The following is a 22,932-nucleotide window of genomic DNA, read 5'->3' on the forward strand; positions in this document are numbered from 1 at the left end:
AAATTGTCCATTAATGCCTTTGGATAATAAATATTTACTCGAATTAGCAAACGGTAAATTAATTACAGCAGATAAAATATGTCGGAATCGAGAAATTAAACTGGTTAGCGAAACGTTTATGATTGATTTGATACCAGTAGAGTTAGGGAGTTTTGATGTGATAATTGGCATGGACTGGTTGAAAGAGGTGAAAGCAGAGATTGTTTGTTACAGAAATGCAATTCGCAATATGCGCGAAAAGAAAAAACCATTAATGGTGTACGGAGAGAAGAGCAACGCGAAGTTAAATCTTATTAGTAATTTGAAGGCGCAAAATCTAATAAGAAAAGGTTGCTATGCCGTTCTAGCACACATTGAAGAAGTCAAACCCAAAGAAAAGAACATCAATGATGTTCCCGTCGCAAAAGAATTTCCAGACGTATTTTCGAAAGAATTACCGGGATTACCTCCACATCGATCTGTTGAATTTCAAATAGATCTTGTACCGGGAGTTGCACTAATAGCTCGTGCTCCTTACAGACTCGCACCCAGCGAAATGAAGGTTGTCTAGAGTCAATTACAAGAGCTTTTAAAGCGTGGTTTCATTCGACTAAGCACATCACCATGAGGAGCTCCTGTTTTATTTGTCAAAAAGAAGGATGGTACATTCAGGTTGTGTATCGACTATCGAGAGTTGAACAAACTTACCATCAAGAACCGTTACCCACTACCGAGAATCGACTTATTTGATCAACTACAAGGCTCGTCAGTTTATTCGAAGATCGATTTACGTTCTGGGTATCATCAAATGAGGGTGAAGGAGGATGATATTCCAAAGACTGCTTTCAGAACGCGTTACGGTCATTACAAGTTTATGGTTATGCCGTTTGGTTTGACTAATGGACCAGCTGTGTTCATGGACCTCATGAACCGAGTGTGTGGACCATATCTTGACAAGTTTATCATTGTTTTCATCGATGACATACTTATTTACTCAAAGAATGATTAAGAGCACGAAGAATATTTGAGAAAAGTGCTAGAATTATTGAGGAAGGAAAAACTGTACGCTAAGTTTTCAAAGTGTGCATTTTGGTTGGAAGAAGTTCAATTCTTCGGTCATGTAGTGAACAAAGAATGTATTCAGGTTGATCCGGCAAAGATTGAAACCGTTGAAAACTGGGAAACCGCGAAAACTCCGAAGCATATACGCCAATTTCTAGGATTGGCTGGTTACTACAGAAGATTCATCCAAGATTTTTCCAAAATAGCAAAACCCTTGACTGCATTAATGCATAAAGGGAAGAAATTTGAATGGAAGGATGAGCAAGAGAAAGCGTTTCAATTGTTGAAGAAAAAGTTAACTACGTCACCTATTTTATCATTGCCTGAAGGGAATGATGATTTTGTGATATATTGTGATGCCTCAAAGCAAAGCCTCGATTGTGTATTAATGCAACGAACGAAGGTAATTGCTTATGCCTCAAAGCATGTGTTATTGATTTTGGAAACAGTTGGGATCGACATCTACCGTTAGCAGAATTTTCCTACAACAACAGTTACCACTCGAGCATTGAGATGGCACCGTTTGAGGCACTTTATGGTAGAAAGTGCAGGTCCCCAATTTGTTGGAGCAAAGTGGGGGATAGAAAAATTACGGGTCCGGAGGTTATCCAAGAAAATACCGAGAAAATTATACAAATAAAACAACGGTTGAAAATCGCCCAGAGTCGACAAAAGTGCTACGCAGACAGTAAAAGAAAAGATATAGAATTTGAAATTAGCGACATGGTCATGCTCAAAGTGTCACCTTGGAAAGGCATTGTTCATTTTGAAAAACGGGGAATATTAAACCCGAGATACATTGGGCCATTCAAGATTGTTGATCGTGTGGGGCCGGTAGCTTATCAACTTGAATTACCGCAACAATTAGCTGGCGTGCATAATACCTTTCACGTTTCGAATCTGAAGAGATACTTAGCTAAAGAAGATCTCACGATTCCTTTAGACGAAATCCAAATCAATGAAAAACTTCAATTCATTGAAGAACCTGTCGAAATAATGGATCGAGAGGTTAAAAGACTTAAGCAAAATAAAATACCAATCGTTAAGGTTCGATGGAATGCTCGTAGAGGACCCGAGTTCACCTGGGAACGTGAAGATCAGATGAAGAAGAAATACCCACACCTTATTTCCAGATGATGCGTCAACACCTTCACCAGCTTTAAATTTCGGGACGAAATTTATTTAACGGTTAGGTACTGTAGTGACCCGAACTTTTCCATGATTATATATTACATGAGATTAATATTTACATGAATAAATGTTTCCAATATTTTAAGCAATCAAACTTATTAAGACTTGATTAATTGAAACGGTTTTTGTGTTAACGTTTGACCACCTAGTTTGTCCGATGATTCATGAACGTTATAACTTGTATATGACATGATATTATATATATGAACATATATATATGTTTAACATGATGAAATGATAATTAAAGTATCTCATTATGTATATTAACAATGAACCTTATACATAAAACAAGACTACTAACTTAAGAAATTCAAAACGTTATCTATACGTAATGATTATCGTTGTAATAACGTTTTAATACTTATATATCATATTAAGATATATTAGTACATCATGTTATCATGATAATGTAACAATTTAACATCTCATTAAATATAATAACAATGGGATTAATTACATTTAACGAAAGCGTTAACTTAAAGGTTTCAAAACAACACTTACATGTAACGACTAACGATGACTTAACGACTCAGTTAAAATGTATATACATGTAGTGTTGATGTGCGTAGAGGTGTATATGAAATAGTTATATTTTTACTACAAAATACTATTAAATACGATACAATTTTACACAAGTTATTTATTTATTTATAGAATGGATATACCTAAACCTTGCTACAACACTTATAGGCAGTGTACCTAATCGTACAGTAGTGAAGTTCTTAGTAAGTCTGGTTCGTTCCACAGGGAGCTAGCCAAGTTTAACGCTATATTTTTAAAACTATATTTGTATAAATATAAATATATATATATATATATATATATATATATATATATATATATATATATATATATATATATATATATATATATATATATATATATATATATATATATATATATATATATATATATATATAAGTAGTATTATTATTATTATAAAAGGGGGTTTTTATCGTTTAATGACCGGTTTGTTAATTTTAAAACTTTAGTCGCAGTAAAAACCTAATGTAAAATATTAAAAATAAATATAACTTAATTTAAAGCCTAAAGTAAATGACAATAATAAAATTGCGATAAATTAAAGTGCGATAAATAAATAAAATAGCGATAATTAAAAAAATACGATAATTAAAATGACAATAAATTAAAGTGCGATAATTAAAAGTGCAATTAAATATGAAAAAAGGAATTATGCTTATTTAAACTTCCGTAATCATGATATTTGACGTGATGATTTTAGTTTTTACCATGGATTATTTGTCCTTTGTCCTGGATTATTCAACATGTCCGTCTGGTTTTTGTCCATAACAGTCCATCTATCATAAATATAAAGTGCGAGTGTCCTCGTCAAATTATTCTTATATCCGAAGTCAAATATTCCAACTAATTGGGGACTTAAAATATAATTACACTAATTTTCCTTGTATGTAATTCACCCCTGTTTTAATAAGTCCATTAACTATTAATCCATTCCCGTATCCGGTTAAATGAACGATTATTAGTACTTATAAATATCCTGCCCATCGTGTCCGATCGAGTGTATGTGGTTATTTATAGGTACGTCCAATTGTAAATCTTTATATTAAATTAACAAACTATCATTTAATTAAACTAATATAAAACCCATTAATAGCCCGTAGTCTAATTTCCACAAGTGTCGTTCTTTTGTCCAAACCCCAATTATGGTACAAAGCCCAATAACCCAATTTTAATATTTAGCCCAACATCACGATTACTTCTGCATTAAATACGCATAATAATAACTTAGCTACGAGACATTAATTTAAAAATGTTGAACATAACTTACAATGATTAATAATAGCGTAGCGTTACACGGACAAAATTTCGACTTACACCCTTACAATATTCGTTAACATACCCTTATTATTATTAAATTAAAATTAAAATTAAAATTATAAGTTATATATATATATATATATATATATATATATACATATATACATATATATATATATACATATATATATATATATATATATATATATATATATATATATATATATATATATATATATATATATATATATATATATCTTAGAGATAGAGATGATAGAAAAAGTTGTATGATATTCTGCCGAAAACTGCGAAATTTATAGATGTGGCCAGAAATTTGGGGCCATGCGATCGCATGGATTTCCTTTGCATTTTCCATGCGATCGCATGGAGTCTAGGGACACCTCACATAACTTTGTTTTCTAGTTTGCCGACGGTTTTAATATATAATATAATATATATATATAATTTTAAGAATTAATTATATATTATATTATATTCATGTGCATAGTTAACTTGTAATTTTTAGTCTGTTGCATCGCGCGTTGAGAGTTGACTTTGGTCCCGGTTCCGGATTTTCGAATGTCCTTGCGTACTATTTAATATCTTGTACTTTGCGTTTTGCAATTTGTAATTTGCACAAAAAATTATTTTCCTTAACTCCCAAAATCCGCGCAAGTCTTTAACTCACTTTTAGTGGCACTTTTGAGTGCACTATGGCTTTAGTGGCACTTTTCAGGCTTTAGTAGCACTTTTTCATCAATCCTTTAATCTTCGTGCTTTGTCTTCACATTTATTTATTTAAACGATTACAACTTAAAAATAGAATAATTACAACTAAAAACTTTACATATTGGGATGATATTGCGACTAAATATATGTTCGTTTATAGCACTATCAAATATCCCCACACTTGAGCGTTGCTTGTCCTCAAGCAATACAGAACTTGAAATTAAATCACACGAATCACTTCTTTATTCTTCACACTTTATACATTAGTGATTTTGATACGGCGGTATAAACAATGATAGTAACGATGTGGTTTACAGTCCCACATGACTATGAAAATGTAGATCCTTTAAGAAAATTGGATCTTTATGAAAACATTTGATCTTTTGAAAATTCATTCTAGATTTTACCCTAGACAAGTTTTCCGGAATGACCCTTCACCGGTGTTTGCAAATTGTTTTTGTGGGTTTGATGGGTTTCAGATTTGAAAATTTAGCTCAAAACTTATGGTTTTGTGTCACCCACTTGCTAAACTTGTATTAGGAAAGCAACACATCCGGTATACTTGCTCCGTATATTACCTTTCGATAAACTACCGTCCGGTTGTAAAGGAAAGCATTGAACAAGCAACTGTTAAGGCAATGTCCCGTGACATGCTTTTAATTATGGTCTATAACGTGTCGGATGCAATTACTATCTTTTGTAGGAGCAATAGTAAAGATCACCCTATAGTTTTTCAGTCTGGCACAAGGTCCTGTCTTCGACCATGCTATGCAACCACCGTTCTTACGGTTGACACCCGATTTAGTTCAGGTGACCTAATGAATTCTGATGAATTCTCAGGATTTTACGTTCAATGGTAATGAACGCATTGAAAATGGGTTTTCAGAAAACAAATCGGTTTTAATTTTGATCAAAATATTTTCTCGTTCAAGATGGAGTTTAGATATCATCGAATTCCATGAGTTTGTAATTCTCAATCTTTAAGGTCAATCTCAAGGATTGAGTAATATCAGGCTTAAAAGCTGATTTTTGATCTTTAAGGAGATTATCCTTTCTGGGGGTCTGATTCATTAGTCTTATCAAGCTAATTTGCACGGCGCCCTCCCCATTTTACGAGAAAGATCCTCTCATGGTTAGGATAAGTCTGACCACTTGGTAACCCTGTTTGATGCTGAGCTCCGTGGATTTCCTGCTGATTTTAGAGATGACTTTTCTAGATTTTTCGTCAACCTACAGCTGGTCTGGACTACAACTTCCTGACCTAAATCAAGAAGCGCATGTCTTTTTCGGAAGACTTTACTTCCTTTTAATGATGGAATTGATTCATCGTGCAGATCCATCTTTCTTTTAAATATATTACAGTAAATTAGGTAAAACTGATTAAAATCGTCCAAAACAAAAGTACCTGTAATAATCTTGTACAAAATATGTGATATGTATTTTAAATAACTTGGTAAATTCTTCCCACACTTAGCTTTTATTTATTTATTTTCTTTGTCTTTTTATTCTCCTCTATTCTATTTTAAATGAATTCTAACGTTTTGGGTTGTTTCTCCATTTATGTTCTCTCCGAGGTAACAATAATTTCTGTAATAAAACCTAGGTTTATCGTTCATAAATATGTATAAACATGATTTTGAATTCATTTTATTGAAAATTTTTCAAATTTTCACAAAATTTAACAATTAAACTAAGTGTAAACCCGAGATAATTTATAACCCTTCCCCACACTTGAGATCATGCAATGCCCTCATTTGCATGGAATCAGACTATAATTATAAATTCATGAGGGTGATTAGTGTAGAAAATTGATTAAAAATACCGAGTTTGCAAACATATTATTTTATATCACATTTGATATTTTGCGTCTTGTCGTCAAAATTAGTAGCTTTTGCTGAACTTAATCTTTAAAAGTGCGCTGTTTTACCTTGTTTTATACATAACATAAAATACAAACACATATATATACATACATACATATATATATATATATATATATATATATATATATATATATATATATATATATATATATATATATATATATATATATATATATATATATATATATATATATATATATATATATATTCTTTATAAAACAATTTAAATGAATAATTTTTTTAAAATTCTGTTTCCTTTTACTTTAGGTAGTTTTGGTATGTTTACCTAGTCCGTCCCTCGACAAAATTTAAAATTTGTCGTTTTTAAAGTGATTATTTTAAAAGCAAAGATTTTTGGGTTTTAATTTTTTTGGTATACTTTAGATCAATAATATTAAAAATAATGATAACAAATTTTTTCGCCCCGCCCTCGGGTAAAGCAATTTCAGTTCCATGACCTAGTCTTCAACTTACGATGAATTTTAGAAATCATTTTTTTTAAACTTAATGAAATAAAGTAAATTTTTGTTTTTAAATTCACACAAAACTTAAATTTAAAAAGTATATTAATTTCATACAAAACCTATAAAACAAAAATTCAGAATGGAGGGAGAAAACTAGTTCTTTAGTGTCTGCTAGTGGAAAAGACCAATCGGATTCCATTCTCGGAACTACACGAGAACAGAACAACTAACTCTAGACAGCATTATTTCTTAGAACATTTGAATCTCCCGACACTTAGGTAACCGTGGTGTCGAAATTGTAGTTAACTTCATTGTCAATTTCTCTTGGACCATAATCAACTTGCATATCTGTGACTTTTGCTTTAAGCCATTGGTCGGATTCCTGTGTAATATCCACAAATTCAACTAGTTTCGCCTTTTCTTTAGGCGATAGATGAAATGTCCCGTTCTTATTGATTAAAAACGTTCCATATTAATTGATTTCGTTGCGAGGTTTTGACCTCTATATGAGACGTTTTTCAAAGACTGCATTCATTTTAAAACAAACCATAACCTTTATTTCATCAATAAAGGTTTAAAAAGCTTTATGTAGATTATCAAATAATGATAATCTAAAATATCCTGTTTACACACGACCATTACATAATGGTTTACAATACAAATATGTTACAACAAAATAAGTTTCTTGAATGCAGTTTTTACACAATATCATACAAGCATGGACTCCAAATCTCGTCCTTATTTAAGTATGCGACAGCGGAAGCTCTTAATAATCACCTGAGAATAGACATGCTTAAAACGTCAACAAAAATGTTGGTGAGTTATAGGTTTAACCTATATATATCAAATCGTAACAATAGACCACAAGATTTCATATTTCAATACACATCCCATACATAGAGATAAAAATCATTCATATGGTGAACACCTGGTAACCGACATTAACAAGATGCATATATAAGAATATCCCCATCATTCAGGGACACCCTTCGGATATGATATAAATTTCGAAGTACTAAAGCATCCGGTACTTTGGATGGGGTTTGTTAGGCCCAATAGATCTATCTTTAGGATTCGCGTCAATTAGGGTGTCTGTTCCCTAATTCTTAGATTACCAGACTTAATAAAAAAGGGGCATATTCGATTTCGATAATTCAACCATAGAATGTAGTTTCACGTACTTGTGTCTATTTTGTAAATCATTTATAAAACCTGCATGTATTCTCATCCCAAAAATATTAGATTTTAAAAGTGGGACTATAACTCACTTTCACAGATTTTTACTTCATCGGGAAGTAAGACTTGGCCACTGGTTGATTCACGAACCTATAACAATATATACATATATATCAAAGTATGTTCAAAATATATTTACAACACTTTTAATATATTTTGATGTTTTAAGTTTATTAAGTCAGTTGTCCTCGTTAGTAACCTACAACTAGTTCTCCACAGTTAGATGTACAGAAATAAATCAATAATTATCTTGAATCAATCCACGACCCAGTGTATACGTATCTCAGTATTGATCACAACTCAAACTATATATATTTTGGAATCAACCTCAACCCTGTATAGCTAACTCCAACATTCACATATAGAGTGTCTATGGTTGTTCCGAAATATATATAGATGTGTCGACATGATAGGTCGAAACATTGTATACGTGTCTATGGTATCTCAAGATTACATAATATACAATACAAGTTGATTAAGTTATGGTTGGAATAGATTTGTTACCAATTTTCACGTAGCTAAAATGAGAAAAATTATCCAATCTTGTTTTACCCATAACTTCTTCATTTTAAATCCGTTTTGAGTGAATCAAATTGCTATGGTTTCATATTGAACTCTATTTTATGAATCTAAACAGAAAAAGTATAGGTTTATAGTCGGAAAAATAAGTTACAAGTCGTTTTTGTAAAGGTAGTCATTTCAGTCGAAAGAACGACGTCTAGATGACCATTTTAGAAAACATACTTCCACTTTGAGTTTAACCATAATTTTTGAATATAGTTTCATGTTCATAATAAAAATCATTTTATCAGAATAACAACTTTTAAATCAAAGTTTATCATAGTTTTTAATTAACTAACCCAAAACAGCCCGCGGTGTTGCTACGACGGCGTAAATCCGGTTTTACGGTGTTTTTCGTGTTTCCAGGTTTTAAATCATTAAGTTAGCATATCATATAGATATAGAACATGTGTTTAGTTAATTTTAAAAGTCAAGTTAGAAGGATTAACTTTTGTTTGCGAACAAGTTTAGAATTAACTAAACTATGTTCTAGTGATTACGAGTTTAAACCTTCGAATAAGATAGTTTTATATATATGAATCAAATGATGTTATGAACATCATTACTACCTCAAGTTTAGTAGGTAAACCTACTGGAAGTGATAAGAAATGATCTAGCTTCAAAGGATCTTGGATGGCTTGAAAGTTCTTGAAGTAGGATCATGACACAAAAACAAGTTCAAGTAAGATTTTTACTCGAATTAAGATAGTTTATAGTTATAGAAATTGAATCAAAGTTTGAATATGAATATTACCTTGAATAAGAAAGATAACCTACTGTATATAACAAAGGTTTCTTGATCTTAGATGATTACTTGGAATGGATTAGAAAGCTTGGAAGTAAATTAGTAAACTTGAAGGGATTTTTGAAGTGTTCTTGAAGTGTTCTTCCTATGATGATTATAGCTTGATTCTTGAAGTGATTTTTGATGAAGATGATGATTAACTACTGGAAAAATACGTTCATAATAGTGTGGGTGTGTTGAGAGAGAATTAGAAAGAGAATTGGAAGTGAAATGGAGTGAATGATGAGTGGTAATTGGTGAGTGGTGAGTGGGGTTAAAAGGAGTTCTAGTTAGTTGACTAGCTCATGGTAGAAGTTAAAATTGATTAGTCATACATGACATAATCAAGAGTGGAATCCCATGCTAGTTCCTATTGGTATATACCCATAGTAAGTACGTTTTGAAGCTGTGTATAATACGGGTAAAAATACGACTAGAATTCTTGATGAAAGAAAAGAATGGGAAAGTAACTGTAACCATTTTCGTTAAGTATGAATGTTTTGATATATGTCTTGAAGTCTTCCAAAAGTATTTTAATACATCTAAATACACTACATGTATATACATTTTAACTGAGTCGTTAAGTCATCGTTAGTCGTTACATGTAAGTGTTGTTTTGAAACCTTTAAGTTAACGATCTCAATTAATGTTGTTAACCCATTGTTTATTATATCTAATGAGATGTTAAATTATTATATTATCATGATATTATGATATATTAATATATCTTAATATGATATATATACATTTAAATGTCGTTACAACGATAATCGTTACATATATGTCTCGTTTCGAAATCCTTAAGTTAGTAGTCTTGTTTATATGTATATAACTCATTGTTAATATACTTATGGAGATACTTACTTATCATAATCTCATGTTAACCATATGTATATCCATATATATATCGTCATGTTGTTTTTACAAGTTTTAACGTTCGTGAATCGCCGGTCAACTTGGGTGGTCAATTGTCTATATGAAACATATTTCAATTAATAAAGTCTTAACAAGTTTGATTGCTTAACATGTTGGAAACATTTAATCATGTAAATATCAATCTCAATTAATATATATATAAACATGGAAAAGTTCGGGTCACTACAGTACCTACCCGTTAAATAAATTTCGTCCCGAAATTTTAAGCTGTTGAAGGTGTTGACGAATCTTCTGGAAATAGATGCGGGTATTTCTTCTTCATCTGATCTTCACGCTCCCAGGTGAACTTGGGTCCTCTACGAGCATTCCATCGAACCTTAACAATTGGTATCTTGTTTTGCTTAAGTCTTTTAACCTCACGATCCATTATTTCGACGGGTTCTTCGATGAATTGGAGTTTTTCGTTGATTTGGATTTCATCTAATGGAATAGTGAGATCTTCTTTAGCAAAACATTTCTTCAAATTCGAGACGTGGAAAGTGTTATGTACATCCGCGAGTTGTTGAGGTAACTCAAGTCGGTAAGCTACTGGTCCGACACGATCAATAATCTTGAATGGTCCAATATACCTTGGATTTAATTTCCCTCGTTTACCAAATCGAACAACGCCTTTCCAAGGTGCAACTTTAAGCATGACCATCTCTCCAATTTCAAATTCTATATCTTTTCTTTTAATGTCAGCGTAGCTCTTTTGTCGACTTTGGGCGGTTTTCAACCGTTGTTGAATTTGGATGATCTTCTCGGTAGTTTCTTGTATAATCTCCGGACCCGTAATCTGTCTATCCCCCACTTCACTCCAACAAATCGGAGACCTGCACTTTCTACCATAAAGTGCTTCAAATGGCGCCATCTCAATGCTTGAATGGTAGCTGTTGTTGTAGGAAAATTCTGCTAACGGTAGATGTCGATCCCAACTGTTTCCGAAATCAATAACACATGCTCGTAGCATGTCTTCAAGCGTTTGTATCGTCCTTTCGCTCTGCCCATCAGTTTGTGGATGATAGGCAGTACTCATGTCTAGACGAGTTCCTAATGCTTGCTGTAATGTCTGCCAGAATCTTGAAATAAATCTGCCATCCCTATCAGAGATAATAGAGATTGGTATTCCATGTCTGGAGACGACTTCCTTCAAATACAGTTGTGCTAACTTCTCCATCTTGTCATCTTCTCTTATTGGTAGGAAGTGTGCGGATTTGGTGAGACGATCAACTATTACCCAAATAGTATCAAAACCACTTGCAGTCCTTGGCAATTTAGTGATGAAATCCATGGTAATGTTTTCCCATTTCCATTCCGGGATTTCGGGTTGTTGAAGTAGACCTGATGGTTTCTGATGCTCAGCTTTGACCTTAGAACACGTCAAACATTCTCCTACGTATTTAGCAACATCGGCTTTCATACCCGGCCACCAAAAATGTTTCTTGAGATCCTTGTACATCTTCCCCATTCCAGGATGTATTGAGTATCTGGTTTTATGAGCTTCTCTAAGTACCATTTCTCTCATATCTCCAAATTTTGGTACCCAAATCCTTTCAGCCCTATACCGGGTTCCGTCTTCCCGAATATTAAGATGCTTCTCCGATCCTTTGGGTATTTCATCCTTTAAATTTCCCTCTTTTAAAACTCCTTGTTGCGCCTCCTTTATTTGAGTAGTAAGGTTATTATGAATCATTATATTCATAGATTTTACTCGAATGGGTTCTCTGTCCTTCCTGCTCAAGGCATCGGCTACCACATTTGCCTTCCCCGGGTGGTAACGAATCTCAAAGTCGTAATCATTCAATAATTCAATCCACCTACGCTGCCTCATATTCAGTTGTTTCTGATTAAATATGTGTTGAAGACTTTTGTGGTCGGTATATATAATACTTTTGACCCCATATAAGTAGTGCCTCCAAGTCTTTAATGCAAAAACAACCGCTCCTAATTCCAAATCATGCGTCGTATAATTTTGTTCGTGAATCTTCAATTGTCTAGACGCATAAGCAATCACCTTCGTTCGTTGCATTAATACACAACCGAGACCTTGCTTTGATGCGTCACAATAAATCACAAAATCATCATTCCCTTCAGGCAATGACAATATAGGTGCCGTAGTTAGCTTTTTCTTCAATAACTGAAACGCTTTCTCTTGTTCATCATTCCATTCAAATTTCTTCCCTTTATGCGTTAATGCAGTCAAGGGTTTTGCTATTCTGGAAAAGTCTTGGATGAACCTTCTGTAGTAACCAGCTAGTCCTAAAAACTGGCGTATGTGTTTCGGAGTTTTCGGAGTTTCCCACTTTTCAACAGTTTCTATCTTTGCCGGATCCACCTTAATACCTTCTTTGTTCACTATGTGACCGAGGAATTGAACTTCTTCCAACCAAAATGCACACTTTGAAAACTTAGCGTACAATTCTTCCTTCCTCAATACTTCTAACACTTTTCTCAAATGTTCACCGTGTTCTTGGTCATTCTTTGAGTAAATAAGTATGTCATCAATGAAAACAATGACAAACTTGTCAAGGTATGGTCCACACACTCGGTTCATAAGGTCCATGAACACAGCTGGTGCATTAGTTAAACCAAACGGCATGACCATAAACTCGTAATGACCGTAACGTGTTCTGAAAGCAGTCTTTGGAATATCATCTTCTTTCACCCGCATTTGATGATACCCGGAACGTAAGTCAATCTTTGAATAAACAGACGAGCCTTGTAGTTGATCAAATAAGTCATCGATTCTCGGTAGTGGGTAGCGGTTCTTGATGGTAAGTTTGTTCAACTCTCGGTAGTAGATACACAACCTGAATGTACCATCTTTCTTCTTGACAAACAAAACAGGAGCTCCCCACGGTGATGTGCTTGGTCGAATGAAACCATGCTCTAAAAGTTCTTGTAATTGGCTTTGCAGTTCTTTCATCTCACTGGGTGCGAGTCTGTAAGGAGCACGAGCTATTGGTGCAGCTCCTGGTACAAGATCTATTTGAAATTCAACGGATCGATGTGGGGGTAATCCCGGTAATTCATTTGGAAATACATCGGGAAATTCTTTTGCGACGGGAACATCATTGATGCTCTTTTCTTCAGTTTGTACTTTCTCGACGTGTGCTAGAACAGCATAGCAACCTTTTCTTATTAGTTTTTGTGCCTTCAAATTACTAATAAGATGTAGCTTCGTGTTGCCCTTTTCTCCGTACACCATTAAGGGTTTTCCTTTTTCTCGTATAATGCGAATTGCATTTTTGTAACAAATGATCTCTGCTTTCACTTCTTTCAACTAGTCCATACCGATTATCACATCAAAACTCCCTAACTCTACTGGTATCAAATCAATCTTAAATGTTTCGCTAACCAGTTTAATTTCTCGATTCCGACATATATTATCTGCTGAAATTAATTTACCATTTGCTAATTCGAGTAAAAATTTACTATCCAAAGGCGTCAATGGACAACTTAATTTAGCACAAAAATCTCTACTCATATAGCTTCTATCCGCACCCGAATCAAATAAAACGTAAGAAGATTTATTGTCAATAAGAAACGTACCCGTAACAAGCTCCGGGTCTTCCTGTGCCTCTGCCGCATTAATATTGAAAACTCTTCCGCGGCCTTGTCCATTCGTGTTCTCCTGGTTCGGGCAATTTCTAATAATGTGGCCCGGTTTTCCACATTTATAACAAACTACATTGGCATAACTTGCTCCGACACTACTTGCTCCGCCATTACTCGTTCCGACACCATTTGTTCCTTTCGTTCTATTAACCCCTGGTCCGTAGACCTCACACTTCGCCGCGCTATGACCATTTCTTTTACACTTGTTGCAAAATTTGGTGCAGAACCCCGAGTGATACTTTTCACACCTTTGGCATAGCTGCTTCTGATTGTTGTTGTTGTTGCGGTTATTATTGTTGTTGGGATGATTGTTGTAGTTGCTGTTGTTGTTGTTGTTATTGTTGGGCCGTTTGTTGTAGTTGCGATTGATGTTGCGATTATTGGGATAATTGTTGCGATTATTGTTGTAATTGCTGTTGTTGTTGTATTGGTGATTCTTATCACCGTTTTCCTCCCACTTTCTTTTGACTTGCTTCACATTGGCCTCTTCAGCCGTCTGTTCTTTAATTCTTTCCTCAATCTGGTTCACTAGTTTGTGAGCCATTCTACATGCCTGTTGTATGGAGGCGGGCTCGTGTGAACTTATATCTTCTTGGATTCTTTCCGGTAATCCTTTCACAAACGCGTCGATCTTCTCTTCCTCATCTTCGAATGCTCCCGGACACAATAGGCACAATTATGTGAATCGTCTTTCATACGTGGTAATATCAAATCCTTGGGTTCGTAACCCTCTAAGTTCTGTCTTGAGCTTATTGACCTCGGTTCTGGGACGGTACTTCTCATTCATCAAGTGCTTGAATGCTGACCACGGTAGTGCGTACGCATCGTCTTGTCCCACTTGCTCTAGATAGGTATTCCACCATGTTAACGCAGAACCTGTGAAGGTATGCGTAGCGTACTTTACTTTGTCCTCTTCAGTACACTTACTTATGGCAAACACCGATTCGACCTTCTCGGTCCACCGTTTCAATCTGATCGGTCCTTCGGTTCCATCAAATTCCAAAGGTTTGCAGGCTGTGAATTCTTTGTAGGTGCATCCTACACGATTTCCTGTACTGCTAGATCCAAGGTTATTGTTGGTATGTAGCGCAGCCTGTACTGCGGCTATGTTTGAAGCTAGAAAAGTACGGAATTCCTCTTCATTCATATTCACGGTGTGTCGAGTCGTCGGTGCCATTTCCTTCAAAATTATCAAATGGAACAAGTTAATCATACAGAATATTAAGAGTAGTTAATAGTATTTCGTAGCATAATATGAACTCATTTATAATAGCTTTTTCTTCATATTAGCGTTTTATAAGTTTAAATTCGGGTAGTACCTACCCGTTAAGTTCATACTTAGTAGCTAATATACAATTCAACTACTACAATTCTATATGAAAAACTGATTATAATAATATTTCACGTTCAAACTTTTATACAATATTTTACAAACTTACAATACCGCCTATTTTACATAAAGCATGAAATATAGCACACAATAACTTTGATACAAGATAGTTCTGAAGATAATTCTAGCTAGTACACAAGTCGTTCAGCAAAGGCAATAAAGACACGTAATTCATACGTCCAGAAACAAGTCATGCATTCTGGTTTTACTAGGACTACTTCCCATCCTTGGTCTTGTGGAACATAACCGTTATGGCCGTTGATAAGACAACGTGCTGTAATGTCGTCAAAGGGACGAGGGTTACGTAATGTCCAACAGTCCCGTAACAATCTAAAAACCTCATTTCTTACCCCAATTACTGACTCCGTCACTTGTGGGAACGTTTTGTTTAATAGTTGTAGCCCGATGTTCTTGTTCTCACTTTGGTGAGAAGCGAACATTACTAATCCGTAAGCATAACATGCTTCTTTATGTTGCATGTTAGCCGCTTTTTCTAAATCACGAAGTCCAATATTCGGATATATTGAGTCAAAATAATTTCTTAACCCATTGCGTAAAATAGCATTTGGGTTCCCCGCAATATATGCGTCAAAGTAAACACATCGTAACTTATGGATTTCCCAATGTGATATCCCCCATCTTTCGAACGAAAGCCTTTTATAAACCAAGGCATTCTTGGAACGTTCTTCGAATGTCTTACAAACTGATCTCGCCTTAAATAGTTGTGCCGAAGAATTCTGACTGACTCTAGACAAGATTTCATCAATCATGTCTCCGGGTAGGTCTCTTAAAATATTGGGTTGTCTATCCATTTTGTGTTTTTATACTGTAAAATAGACAAGAGTTAGATTCATAAAAAAAATACTTATTAATACAAGCAATTTTTACATATATCATAAAGCATAAGCACACTATATTACATATATTACACCACACGAATACAACTATCTTATTCCGACTCGCTTGTTTCTTCTTCTTCGGTTTTGGTTCGTTTTGCCAAGTTTCTAGGGATATATGATGTTCCCCTACTACGAGTCGTAATTTTCCACATTGGTTTAGAAAAACCTGGTGGTTTAGAGGTTCCCGGGTCATTGTTACAACTTAAGGACTTCGGGGGTTGACGATACATATAAAGTTCATCGGGGTTGGAATTAGATTTCTCTATTTTTATGCCCTTTCCCTTATTATTTTCTTTTGCCTTTTTAAATTCAGTTGGGGTAATTTCTATAACATCATCGAAATTCTCGTCGGAATCCGATTCATCGGAGAATTGGTAATCCTCCCAATATTTTGCTTCCTTGGCGGAAACACCATTGACCATAATTAACCTTGGTCGGTTGGTTGAGGATTTTCTTTTACTTAACCGTTTTATTATTTCCCCCACCGGTTCTATTTCTTCATCCGGTTCCGATTCTTCTTCCGGTTCCGATTCTTCTTCTGGTTCCGACTCTTCTTCCGGTTCCTCTTCGGGAACTTGTGAATCAGTCCACGAATCATTCCAATTTACATTTGACTCTTCATTATTATTAGGTGAGTCAATGGGACTTGTTCTAGAGGTAGACATCTATCACATAATATCAAACGCGTTAAGAGATTAATATATCACATAATATTCACATGTTAAAAATATATAGTTTCCAACAAAATTTGTTGAGCAATCATTTTTCAAGTAAACACGATCGAAGTCCAGACTCACTAATGCATCCTAAAAAATTCGATAAGACACACTAATGCAAAATTCTGGTTCTCTAAGACCAACGCTCGAATACCAACTGAAATGTCCCGTTCTTATTGATTAAAAACGTTCCATATTAATTGATTTCGTTGCGAGGTTTTAACCTCTATATGAGACGTTTTTCAAAGACTGCATTCATTTTAAAACAAACCATAACCTTTATTTCATCAATAAAGGTTTAAAAAGCTTTATGTAGATTATCAAATAATGATAATCTAAAATATCCTGTTTACACACGACCATTACATAATGGTTTACAATACAAATATGTTACAACAAAATAAGTTTCTTGAATGCAGTTTTTACACAATATCATACAAGCATGGACTCCAAATCTCGTCCTTATTTAAGTATGCGACAGCGGAAGCTCTTAATAATCACCTGAGAATAGACATGCTTAAAACGTCAACAAAAATGTTGGTGAGTTATAGGTTTAACCTATATATATCAAATCGTAACAATAGACCACAAGATTTCATATTTCAATACACATCCCATACATAGAGATAAAAATCATTCATATGGTGAACACCTGGTAACCGACATTAACAAGATGCATATATAAGAATATCCCCATCATTCCGGGACACCCTTCGGATATGATATAAATTTCGAAGTACTAAAGCATCCGGTACTTTGGATGGGGTTTGTTAGGCCCAATAGATCTATCTTTAGGATTCGCGTCAATTAGGGTGTCTGTTCCCTAATTCTTAGATTACCAGACTTAATAAAAAAGGGGCATATTCGATTTCGATAATTCAACCATAGAATGTAGTTTCACGTACTTGTGTCTATTTTGTAAATCATTTATAAAACCTGCATGTATTCTCATCCCAAAAATATTAGATTTTAAAAGTGGGACTATAACTCACTTTCACAGATTTTTACTTCGTCGGGAAGTAAGACTTGGCCACTGGTTGATTCACGAACCTATAACAATATATACATATATATCAAAGTATGTTCAAAATATATTTACAACACTTTTAATATATTTTGATGTTTTAAGTTTATTAAGTCAGCTGTCCTCGTTAGTAACCTACAACTAGTTGTCCACAGTTAGATGTACAGAAATAAATCGATAAATATTATCTTGAATCAATCCACGACCCAGTGTATACGTATCTCAGTATTGATCACAACTCAAACTATATATATTTTGGAATCAACCTCAAACCTGTATAGCTAACTCCAACATTCACATATAGAGTGTCTATGGTTGTTCCGAAATATATATAGATGTGTCGACATGATAGGTCGAAACATTGTATACGTGTCTATGGTATCTCAAGATTACATAATATACAATACAAGTTGATTAAGTTATGGTTGGAATAGATTTGTTACCAATTTTCACGTAGCTAAAATGAGAAAAATTATCCAATCTTGTTTTACCCATAACTTCTTCATTTTAAATCCGTTTTGAGTGAATCAAATTGCTATGGTTTCATATTGAACTCTATTTTATGAATCTAAACAGAAAAAGTATAGGTTTATAGTCGGAAAAATAAGTTACAAGTCGTTTTTGTAAAGGTAGTCATTTCAGTCGAAAGAACGACGTCTAGATGACCATTTTAGAAAACATACTTCCACTTTGAGTTTAACCATAATTTTTGGATATAGTTTCATGTTCATAATAAAAATCATTTTCTCAGAATAAAAACTTTTAAATCAAAGTTTATCATAGTTTTTAATTAACTAACCCAAAACAGCCCGCGGTGTTGCTACGACGGCGTAAATCCGGTTTTACGGTGTTTTTCGTGTTTCCAGGTTTTAAATCATTAAGTTAGCATATCATATAGATATAGAAAATGTGTTTAGTTAATTTTAAAAGTCAATTTAGAAGGATTAACTTTTGTTTGCGAACAAGTTTAGAATTAACTAAACTATGTTCTAGTGATTACGAGTTTAAACTTTCGAATAAGATAGTTTTATATATATGAATCGAATGATGTTATGAACATCATTACTACCTCAAGTTTAGTAGGTAAACCTACTGTAAGTGACAAGAAATGATCTAGCTTCAAAGGATCTTGGATGGCTTGAAATTTCTTGAAGTAGGATCATGACACAAAAACAAGTTCAAGTAAGATTTTTACTCGAATTAAGATAGTTTATAGTTATAGAAATTGAATCAAAGTTTGAATATGAATATTACCTTGAATAAGAAAGATAACCTACTGTATATAACAAAGGTTTCTTGATCTTAGATGATTACTTGGAATGGATTAGAAAGCTTGGAAGTAAATTAGTAAACTTGAAGGGATTTTTGAAGTGTTCTTGAAGTGTTCTTCCTATGATGATTATAGCTTGATTCTTGAAGTGATTTTTGATGAAGATGATGATTAACTACTGGAAAAATACGTTCATAATAGTGTGGGTGTGTTGAGAGAGAATTAGAAAGAGAATTGGAAGTGAAATGGAGTGAATGATGAGTGGTAATTGGTGAGTGGTGAGTGGGGTTAAAAGGAGTTCTAGTTAGTTGACTAGCTCATGGTAGAAGTTAAAATTGATTAGTCATACATGACATAATCAAGAGTGGAATCCCATGCTAGTTCCTATTGGTATATACCCATAGTAAGTACGTTTTGAAGCTGTGTATAATACGGGTAAAAATACGACTAGAATTCTTGATGAAAGAAAAGAATGGGAAAGTAACTGTAACCATTTTCGTTAAGTATGAATGTTTTGATATATGTCTTGAAGTCTTCCAAAAGTATTTTAATACATCTAAATACACTACATGTATATACATTTTAACTGAGTCGTTAAGTCATCGTTAGTCGTTACATGTAAGTGTTGTTTTGAAACCTTTAAGTTAACGATCTCAATTAATGTTGTTAACCCATTGTTTATTATATCTAATGAGATGTTAAATTATTATATTATCATGATATTATGATATATTAATATATCTTAATATGATATATATACATTTAAATGTCGTTACAACGATAATCGTTACATATATGTCTCGTTTTGAAATCCTTAAGTTAGTAGTCTTGTTTATATGTATATAACTCATTGTTAATATACTTATGGAGATAATTACTTATCATAATCTCATGTTAACCATATGTATATCCATATATATATCGTCATGTCGTTTTTACAAGTTTTAACGTTCGTGAATCGCCGGTCAACTTGGGTGGTCAATTGTCTATATGAAACATATTTCAATTAATCAAGTCTTAACAAGTTTGATTGCTTAACATGCTGGAAACATTTAATCATGTAAATATCAATCTCAATTAATATATATAAACATGGAAAAGTTCGGGTCACTACAATAGATTGGATACTAACCGGTTACATAACTTAAAGTTCCCCTTGGTTCTAGCATCGCGAATCCGTTTAATAAGTTTCTTCATTGAACTATTAATAACGGGATCATTTAATTTCGTATCAACAACGGGGTTCTTTGTTATCAGGTCATCATTAGGTGTTACTTCATTTTCTCCACACTTAGGCATTTTATTATTGCTAAGCACTAGCGTTGGAGTTGGTAAAACAACATGGTTCTTACCAATCGTTTTTGCTGGTTCAACGGTTTTAGTTGGTGGAGATTTAGACTTTCGAATCATAAAGGTGATCGATTTCTCATCATTACTAAGTGTCGTTCTACCCTTTCTTACATCAAATAATGCCACGGTGGACGCTAAGAATGGTCGACCTAAAATTAGAGGAACGTTTGAGTCCTCTTCTATGTCAATGACAATGAATTCGACTAGAAAGGTTAAATTACCTACTTGAATGGGTAGGTTGTCAGCAATTCCAACTGGGTGCTTAATGGTTTGATCAAGGAGTCGAACACTCATATCCGTTGGAGTTAGCTCACCTACTCCTAATCTCTTATATAATGAAAGAGGAATAACACTCACACTCGCACCTAAATCTGCTAGTGCATCATACATGACACAATCACTAAGTAGACAAGGAACAATAAATTCACCCAGATCACCTAACCTGGGTGGAGGTTTTGGTGGAACTGTCTTCACCGGGTTTATCTTTACGGTTTTTGTTTCTTGTACTTTCTTATTCTTCTTCTTCTTTCCAGAGGTATCACAAACTTTAGTACCTATTACTTGATCATACTCAACTCCTTTTCTTGGAAACGGGATGGGTGGTCTGTATGGGGCCACCACTGGTTTTACATACTCGGGTGGTGGTGGTGGTGGTGTAACTTCTTCATTGTTACTCACATCTAAAACCTTCCCATCTTCTGGTGTTGCTTTTTCAGAATTTGTTGATACCATATTAACATTCTCATTCCGAGGATTTACTTCAGTATCACTCGGTAGCTTTCCTTGTTCCCTTTCACTCATCATGCTAGCAAGAGTACCTACGTGTTTTTCTAGATTCAAAATGGAAGCTTGTTGAGTTCTTAATGATTGATCAAACCTCTCATTTGTTTGGGTTTGAGATGTAATAAATTGTGTTTGAGATTCCATTAGTTTTGCCATCATTTCTTCTAGATTTGACTTTTTCTCTTCGGTTTGTTGTGGTGGTTTATACAAGCTAGGTCTTTGTTGATTGAAAGTGTTGTTTTGAGTTGGTTGGTTATTCGAACCTTGTTGGTTATACGAGTTATTGTTGGGTCCATTTGGATTGTAAAGAATGTTTTGATTTCGATTGAAGTTTGGCCTTGGCTGTTGATAATTATTTTGATAATTATTTCCCGGCCTTTGGTTCATGTAGGAAACATTCTCACGTTGTTCCATGGTTTGCTCAATGTGACAATCTTTCATTAAGTGTGGTCCACTGCATTGCTCACAACTGATTCGTATTGCGTGAATATCTTTATTCATCTTTTCCATTCGTCTCTCGAAAGCATCTATTTTTGCGGAAATGGAATCAAAGTCATGGCTAGAATCGGCTCTAGCCGCTTTAGATAAAGATGTCTTTTTCTTGATGCCACTCATGTGAGTGGGAATCAGTGTTATCAATAATTTTGTAAGCGTCAGTTTCGATTTTCTTCATAATGGAACCACCAGCTGTTATGTTGATGTCTTTTCGTGTAGCAACGTCGCATCCTTGGTAGAATATTTATACTATTTGATAAGTGTCTAAACCGTGCTGAGGACATCCTCTCAACAACTTTCCGAATCTTGTCCACGCCTCATATAGAGTTTCATTTGGTTTTTGCGTGAATGTAACAATTTCTCCTTGAAGTCTCACGGCTTTAGATGCCGGAAAGAATTGTTTAAGAAAATTTTCAACTAAAACATCCCATGTATCAATCGCTCCTTCGGGTAACGATTCTAACCAATCTTTGGCTTCTCCCTTTAAAGTCCAGGGAAATAACATGAGATAGATTTGTTCATCCTCCACTTCTCGGATTTTAAATAGAGTACAGATCCTATTAAAGGTTCGAAGATGTTCGTTTGGATCTTCCTTCGGCGTACCACTATATTGGCATTGATTAGTTACCATGTGTAGGATTTGTCCTTTGATTTCATAATCTGGCACATTAATGTCTGGCTTAATAATGGCGTGACCTTGGCCCGTGCGTGTGGCTCTCATTCGGTCTTCCATACTTAGAGGTTCTAGATTTTCCATGATTGAGTTTGTTGAATCTAAATCAC

This window comes from Rutidosis leptorrhynchoides, chromosome 2, assembly GCF_046630445.1.
Source record: "Rutidosis leptorrhynchoides isolate AG116_Rl617_1_P2 chromosome 2, CSIRO_AGI_Rlap_v1, whole genome shotgun sequence".
NCBI classification, from domain to species: domain Eukaryota; kingdom Viridiplantae; phylum Streptophyta; class Magnoliopsida; order Asterales; family Asteraceae; genus Rutidosis; species Rutidosis leptorrhynchoides.